The sequence below is a fragment of the Cryptomeria japonica genome, chromosome 10 (genome assembly GCF_030272615.1).
Source record: "Cryptomeria japonica chromosome 10, Sugi_1.0, whole genome shotgun sequence".
NCBI classification, from domain to species: domain Eukaryota; kingdom Viridiplantae; phylum Streptophyta; class Pinopsida; order Cupressales; family Cupressaceae; genus Cryptomeria; species Cryptomeria japonica.
Genome location: NC_081414.1, coordinates 453,153,786 through 453,162,926, shown reverse-complemented (window position 1 = coordinate 453,162,926; position 9,141 = coordinate 453,153,786). Strand labels below are relative to the sequence as shown.

General features: G+C 31.3%; 1 long non-coding RNA gene across 1 annotated transcript; it reads left to right on the top strand.

Moving 5' to 3' along the window:
* The first annotated feature begins 1,416 nt into the window (after positions 1-1,416).
* Positions 1,417-4,583, top strand: LOC131067526 (uncharacterized). The gene is made up of 2 exons (XR_009111824.2): positions 1,417-1,671; positions 4,336-4,583. It is a non-coding gene; the product is annotated as an uncharacterized LOC131067526 (long non-coding RNA).
* The last annotated feature ends 4,558 nt before the right edge of the window (positions 4,584-9,141 follow it).

Sequence of the window (9,141 nt, the reverse complement as noted above, 5' to 3'; positions counted from 1 at the left end):
GAGTAATAAGTGATAACCTAATAAATAAATCGAGGTTGGGTTTTAAAATATTAATCAAAATTAATTATGCCTCGCTCATGGTTGAGTGCTTGTATAGACTCAAGATGTAGTGGGAAGGCCTGGAATGGCAAACCAACCACCTTGTCCTCATGAAAGGTTTGTTGGGTCCGCATGAGTCATGGATGGGGGCCAGGGGTTCAAGAGAGGCTACCAGGATAACCCAGGATGGGGGATGGGGCTTATGGAGGCCTTCCAGGATAACCTATACCATTTATGCAATGACACTCTTCCCTTATGTTCACTAGTGTGTAGTCTTGTGTTGTCTTTACTTGGAGCATTCTTGTGGGAGTCATATTTGTATTCTTATGCCTTATGTGAGTACCCAATGTACATGTTAGACCAGGTGGTGCTCTATTGTGGTTTTCTTGAGGGCCTTATTACTATCTCCTAGCACGGAGGGGTGGTCCTTTTTGGGCCACATGGTTGGGTGGTAGTGCCACTTTCTATCGGTTATTTTGTTTGTTCCTTCTTGTGAGGGATTAGCTTCACAGGTGCTCCAGATGTATCTCTTGGGTTTACTCCATTCCATTGTACTGGTTGGATCCTTTTTGTTCTTCTTAGATCATATTTGTATCTCTTGGACCTTATGTGGTCGGTTGTATCATTTGTTTATATGTATGCCTTTATGGCAACTTGTAATTTTATGTAACCATTATATATTTTTATGAGGCTTGGTATTTTAAGTGCAATTATAATATTATGTTATCCTTGCAATGTAAAATCAATGTATTATGATGAGATTTAGATGTTAGAATTTATATCTTAAATTAAAATCATTGTTGTAATGTAACTGAATGTTTTATCATCAATGAAGCATGGAAATGTTAGTGTTATCTCATGTAAAGTATAAAGCAATCATTGTTTAGTGTAATTAAGTTCCTAACGGCTAAATATATTTCTTAGGTGGATTAATTGACCTTAAGTAAGGATTAGTTTAATTAAGTAATTCACGTTGGGAAACCCTTTAGGAGTTTGAGTTAAGTCTCTTGCTTGTGCAAATTAAATGCAATGTTTTTCTTAATGCATTTATGTGTTCAGTGTTGTTTAAAAATATATAATTTACACTCTTTTCGAGTGTTTGTAGTTGTATCCTTTAGAGTTTATTGGTGAGGCATTACAATATATATATTTTCCTCATGACTTAGTCTAATGAGCACATGCTCCTATTTTGCATAATAACTTAAATAAAGTGATTTATAAAAATCATCACTTAATTAAGTATTTTACAATGTAAGCAAAAAAAACTAAAAACCAAACATTCGGCCATTGATAAGGTCAAAACCCAAACCATAAAGTCCCAAGACTTATAACATGGCATACATAAAAGAAACTCCTTAATAACAAATAAATTTCAAAGGCATCGAAAATGCCAAGCTATAAAATGACCACAAACTATTAGTTTGATATTTCATTTTGTTTAATCAATGACCAAAAATGCCTAAAGTTCTTCGAGCATTTTAGGGTAATACAAACCCTAGAACATTCATTGTATCAAATTTGCTTTGTTGTTGCTGCTCTTGTAGTGCCCCCATGAGGATCTTGAGGACGCTAACTAAATCATTTTTTTTGAAGAAAACTTGCAGGTCGACATGCTTCTTGAAGCTCGATCTGGTGAGTTTTGTCATTTTTCTGCAGATTTGTTTTATTTCAAGCACAACCATGTTGTTCTGATGCTCTTGAATGGACTGTACTTGTGCCATCACTAGAAATCCTTTCTCTTGACTGTGCAAAAGTGATATATACGGGTTCAATTTTATGGTTGTTTCAATGCCCTGTTGTTGATCACTGCGTAAGGGTTTCTATTATGGTGATCTCTATTCCTTTGGCATTTGATCACTTCTCAAGTCAAGGTCATGAAGTACTCTCAAAACCATACCCATCATGTGTATCTGCCTCTTGATCATAATATTCGATCATTGCTTTATTCTTTCCAGCCCTGTGTTTGTTCAATATGACTATCTTTTGCATTAGTACGCTATGTTTTTATTGTAATCATATTTGTCATAGAACTATTCTCTTGAAACTCTTTCTTATTGAATATAATATTTAACAAAACGCTTGGCCTCTATTGTTTAACTGTCTCTCAATGATTATCGGGGTTGTTAGACTACTTTTAGCTGCTTTTTCTGAAAGATCATTGTCTACTAAGCATCTATAACAATGACTGGTCTTTTGTGCCTTTTTCCAATACTGTGAGTATTGATCTAGGTATTTGTGATGAGATTAACTTGTAATCTTGTAATTTTGTGGCATGACTATCTTTGTACCTATAAAGTACGCAATGTCCTTCTTCACTTCACTGTGACTGTGCATGTGTATATTATTTCTGGACAGTAAATTTGATCACTGCAATTTGTGCCTAGTACTATCTTATGAATGTTCACAGTTGATTGTTTATCTTTATTGTTTTGTGGCTCACATAATCCCTATCTAAGCTCCGTGTTGAGGCATTTGGCATGACTGTAATAACTATTGTAACCTAGCACTATCACATTTATGCTATCATACTCATGATGGATGCCCATTCTATGGATATCACTGTAATTTTTTGTTTAAGCATGGCTTTGTATCTTTGAGTACATCTTTGAAGTTTAATCTCCTTTGTAATATCACATGACAATGGTATATTGGCTGCCTTTGTCCATATTGAAACTCATTTGTTTTGTGCTTAGTGACTATTGTTGGTCCCAAACCTACTTGACTATAAACTCAATGAAACTCATCATGATTTTGTTAATCTTTTCTAGACTACTCACTAAAAATGGCCGCTCTTTGAATCATTGGTGGTTGAGGTAACTTTTAACGACAGTGATTATCATGCTAAGTATAAAGGTTGTCCTTAGGGTTATGAGGATTATATTCTTTGCAAAATTTTGAACCTCATAACCACCTTTAATGACAGTCAAAGGGTGACTGTATGTGTTCATGAGACCGCCTTATACTAGTCTTAACTGACAAAAGCACTATCATTTCTGAGAACGGTGTCATTTAGATGCAATAATATTGACCAATCCTCACACATACCTCTGACTCTTCCCTTGATCTTTGAGACCTAAGAGCTGTCATCTCATTAATATAATCCTTGATTTTGATCTGAGTTCACACCTTTATGCTCCATCCTTGATGGCTTTTGACTGTTCTTCTATGGGCTGCAAATTGCTTGTTCCTTATCTTTTGCGTATGCTATAAAGGATTTGTTGTCTATACACCTTTTGAACCGTATGGCGTCTATTATTTTAAATAATTCATGTGATGACATTATTCTTATGGGACTCATTACCACTTTATTAATATGCCCCTTCATAATGATCCCCATTGCACTTATGATTGTGGCTCCACATAGTATGCATTATATTACATCCTTACTACTCATTTCTTGAATATGAAGCTGATTCAAAACTGTCATTGTCTCAGGTCTACATTGCTGGTCTTTTTTATGGCACTTCTTCCTTTTTGCATTCTATGATCAAATTGAAATGGTTATTCTACCTCCTTTAATATCGTCTCTTAATCATACTGTTCTTTAGGACAACCCTATCCATGAATGCTTGAGTATCACTTTTGGTGTTGCTGCCATATGCACTGTGAATAATATGACTGTTGCTAAACTCGTGAAGGTTATTGTGATATCCTCCTACATACTTCTCACTGTTTATAATCTGGTTTTCTATGTTTCAAACTTTTTCATGACTGAGTGCTCCATGTATCAGTCAAAAGATTGTTATAGTCAATAGAGTGTGGAGCTTGCTCATGCTATATCCTTACTGTACATTGTATACTCTTGCTCTGAGACTTTTACTTGCAAGCCATACTATTAACAACTCTGAGACTATTTACTTGGACTGGTATGATGACCATCATTACCCTGTAGCTGCTCTACACCAAGTCTGCCACTGCTACTAGGATTCTAGTGAGGTTCTTAGATTACTCTTGTCTTATATGTATATCATTGTTTGAATTCCTAAAACCCTGTTTGGCTTAACATATGACATCATGTTGGGCTCAACCTTTGTGGGAGCCACATTTTACCCCACATTCTTAACATGAACACATGATTACACCTGTATCTTCACATGAAGCAAACATGTTAGAAATTAAATGCCTTGGGTGTGCATGATGATCTGCCATGGGTTTCCTGTACACTTAAGATATGCATTTAATCCTCAATGCACATTGTGATGAATCTATTACATGCATAGGTAAATGTGTATACAATGTTTCTAATCAGTCATTGCTTAGAGCATTGCTCTAACATCATTTCTATATCTTTTGCAGGGATTATGAGCAAAGGAGCGAGGAGGACTCAAGTGGCTCGAAGCAACATCAACCTAAGTCAACACAACGAACCATTCATTCAGGCAATGACTGGTTACTTTCCTTCTATACGCATTCATTTCTTTTCTTTACTTATTCATGTATTTTTTTTTCATAATTTGTATTGAATAAGCAATGGTTAGTCTCACAGCTTGTGTGAGACAAGATGTACATTTTTCCATTCAATAAAGATACTTTTGTTGAAAAGATTTGCACAATCTTTTTTCTTCGTTGTATACATCTATGAATGCAATCTGCAATCTGATAATGTAATCTTTCTGATTTTGTTTTGTTCATTTGGGAATGCAATCTAGAAAAATTAATATGTATCTTTGTTTCATTTTGTAAAACAAACATGACTTAATCTATTTTTGAGCTAGATGCGAAAAAATAGGTAACACTTCTCACATACTAATGACCTTCATTTTCTAAAATATAGTATTCATTATATAAAAAAAGTCCTTTCCCATTTCAAAAGAAATTAAATTTTTAGAGATTCTTTTTCCAAAATATTTCCTTGCAAAACTATTATTGCCATATTCTATGACATATTGCTTATGACTTGTCATAGTGGGGTTAACACTCGTCCATTGCTTGCTCAAATTTGAATTTTATTTATTTCTTCCATTTTATCAAAAATGAAATTTGTAACTCTTGTAAATACCATGAATAAAAATATTCCTGTCATTCAATAAATTTGTAACTCACATGTCATAAAGTTTGTTAATATAAAATGTATTCCTTCCAAAATAAACAAATATTGTATCTTCCACTTGTCATAGAATATGCTTATAATAACTTGCCTCTTCTATTATTCCAAGTGTCTTGGCCTTCCCCTTTTCTCCTACACCATGTGCTTAATAAAAATATATGAATTAAAATAAATATAAAATAAGTATTTATCTATTGTTTAAATTTTAAAATTAATTATTTGCATCTATTTATTATTATAATGTAAAGAATATATATATTTATATATATGTATTTTTGGTCTCTTAGTAAATTTTTTTATTTATATATTAGTCTAATATTATATTTAATAAAGTTTATTATTTAATTTAATGCATTTATTTATTTTGAGTTTGTTTGATGTATTAGTTAATTTTTAATTTATTACAAATAAATAATTGATCAATTCCAACCTTACCCAAAATTAATCAACTATTTTTTTTCAATTATTCTAAGTGAGAGGGTTGTGACATATTTGTTGGGACCTATCCTTTTATACTTTATGCATTTAGCATTTAGAGGTTTCAGCTACTTGCTAAGTTTCACTTAATGGAGGGTATTAGAGTAAAAGGGTATTTACCTAATTAATTATTTAATTGTTTAGGTCTCTTTTCACACTAGCTACTTAATCTTGCTTAATTTACATACTTTTTATATGATGAAGACACATATCATGATACCTTTTTATCCTCATGTAGCGTTCTTTTAGGGTTATTTATTTATTTATTTATTTTTATAAGGATTCTCATTGTATTATTCACTAAATTGTGAGGTTTGTACAGTCATAATGATTCATGATTTTTGGACCAATAACCCTTGACCTCCAATGCTTCTTTTTTTCCTCTTTTTATGTAATAGGTGTTTAATTGTAGGTGATCCTTGGGAATTGTAGCATTGAGAAATCAACTCCAATAATAGATTCCCAAGATGTATGGGGAAACTAGAGTAAAATTTAAGGTTATAGCTATGAAATATAAGGATAAATAATGGCTATGTAGAATGAGTATAATATTTGTAAATAATGGCTATAAAATCTTAGGGGGGTTTTTGAGTTATTGTTGATAGAGAAAAAACAAATGATAAATAATATAATTAAGGTAATCTACAATAAAATTTATAAATCCAAAATATACCTTAGATATATTAAGAGAGATTTAAATGAATTATAAAATGCATTGTTATAAAATTGCATGGAGACAAACTATTTCAAATAACACAAAAAGGCCTATGAAATCATATTTAGACATTTAAATTTGTTTTGTATGGTTAGACATTTCAAAATCATTCTAATAAATCGGTCATTTGTTTGATCATGCTAGTGTCTAGGTGGGCAATATTAAAATCACACTAATGTCTTGATCATGCTAGTGTCCAAGTGAACATAGGTTTTGTAGAATGTTAAGATTATATGGTGAATAGTTAAAAGGGTGTTTATTTTTTTAGCATGGAATCTTGATGAAGGGTTTGAATTTCAAAATAATATAAATGATTACTAAAACATATCTAAAGGAAAAGATGCTAAAATGAGAGGAAAAGATGCTAAAATGAGAATGTGACATAGATAAATAATGATGAAGTATGCACTTTTACTCTATAGTAGTAAGTAGGAAAAAATCACTCTTAAAAAATTAAGTGCATAAAGAACTTATTTATAAGTGTTTACAAAGTTTTTGTATGAAAAAATAAGTCTATTTCTAGTTCCTATATAATCCATAGTTTGCTTGCAATGAAGAAGCTAAAAATACTGATATTTTTTTAAATATTTCACCTAAATGGAACAACCGGTAATATACCTCAACTAAATATCTCTTAACCTAAGATAAGCCTTCTAGTACTCTATCTCAAAATAAAAATTTACCAACTAAATATCTCTTAACCTAAGATAAGCCTTCTAGTACTCTATCTCAAAATAAAAATTTACCAAAAATAAACAACAAAATTGTTTGCGACAAAAAACACTATGGGCCAAAATTAACTAATTTGTAGTTGGCTCTTCTTGATGATTTTTTAAGTAACTCTTTGCTTCTAACCATAGTAAATTCTTTGGATAAACTTAAAACCCTAGTTTGAATCATCTATTCACCAAATAATTTTAGTAACTTGAATTTGATTTCTTCTTTTTTGCTTTAGGAAATTAGTTAAATTTATTGTTTTGAAACCCCAAGTGCTTGATGACACATGATTTGATTCAATGAAATTAGACCAACAACCCTAAATCGCATTAAATTAAGTGAAAGAAATTATAATACTTTTGTTCTTCTATCCAAATACCTAGATAACAGTCCACTAAGATCTTTTAGAACTAATCCCTTTTTTGTGCCCATAATATCTTATGTCATGTTTGTTCTTAAAACCCTAGGTTAAAAACTAACGCAAGCCCTCCTTTAATGTTAAAACCCTAAATTATTTGCAACTATTTATTAGTTGTTATTGATCAGTCCAATAATATCATAAACAGATTATAAATTTAACTAAAATAATTTAAAATGAAACCAACAATAAATTCTTTAATATACTTTAAATTATGGGTAAAATTGATGCAAGAGCGTCTAAGAGGAGAATGGTCAAATGAATCTTGCAATAAATCCAATGAGTTTGAGAATCATCAAATAAATCATGCAATCAATTCAATGAGTTTGTATTTTGGTTCTGATACGAAAATTTTGGCTTTTAACACATCTAGTCTACTGTGATTTAGGAGAAATGAAAATCAAAAGATAGAAAGGTTTAAAAATGTGGCATAAGAAGAAGGAATTGGCCTTGATAAAATAGAGGAATATAGAAATAATTTGGATTGCAATCAAAAGGGATATATGCAAAAATTGGAGGGATGTATGAAAATGAAAATAAGTAAAACCATAGATAGACATTGTAAAGGAATGCAAACTTGAAAGGGTGGTGCTCAAATTTGAAGAGATTTTCAAATTAAAACCTATCTAGTGGTAGAGCATGAGGTGTGCTAGGTGGAGAAGAAGACATAAATATTTTTATTTTACATTACAAATACATAGAAGATAGTAATAGTAGTATATTATTGTCAAAACTCAAAACACGTTGCCAACCCTACTAGTTTTATCAACTGAAGGTGCACCCTTGTTGAAATAAGTTCAACCATCCATTGAAACATGGGAATGATCTCTAGAGTGTAGGCTTTGATAATTTATATTAAACCTGCAGTTTAAGACTTGGTTCTCTATACTAATCACCTAAGAAACTGAACTAGACTACTGGATAATTCATAATGAAAGAGAGAAATAATATTAAAATGAACCTACAATGCTTGAAAAGTATATCATACTACAAATTAGGCGATACACCAAAACTGGATTTATAATTTTGTACTATGTTATTTTAAAGCTTGCAATAACTCAACTAGACCACCTACTTGCACAAATCATGATTTTTAGCACTTGATACTATCATAACCCTCTTTCTCCATTTTTGATTAAAAACTTGCTACTACTATTGTTATTATTATTATTATATCATTTTGTGGTTTTGTTAGAAATGATTTATTGAATATGGTTGAAAAAGCTATTATAATAAAAGAGGATTAAATAGTGGGCACACACATACACACTTGAAAATATAATTTAAATGGAAAATTATTGAAAAATAATCTTATTTTCAATTTACTCTCTTGGTAGTGGAATTGAAGACTCTTTTCTATATTATGTATGCAAGCTTTCAAAAATGGGAGGTTGATTGTTTTTGGATGGGAAGAAAATTTTCTCAAGTTTCTTGATAATGGTAATAGGATCTTTCTAGTAGTCACATTTCTTTTGTAGATTTTTTAAGTTACCCTTGAAGGATTCTCACCAAGTTGCGAGGAAGGATCTAAGAAGGATAGCTAGAAAATTTGGAGAGATTCTACATCAAGCTTTGATAATCCAGGTTCTCCTCTCTTCGCATTTTTTTATTTACTTATGTGAAACTTTGTATTTTGCAAAAGGAAATAGTTTTATTCCTCTCTCAGATTTTCTTTCATATAAATGATCTATGCTTGAGAAACCATCATCTTAGTTAATTAGAAAGGTT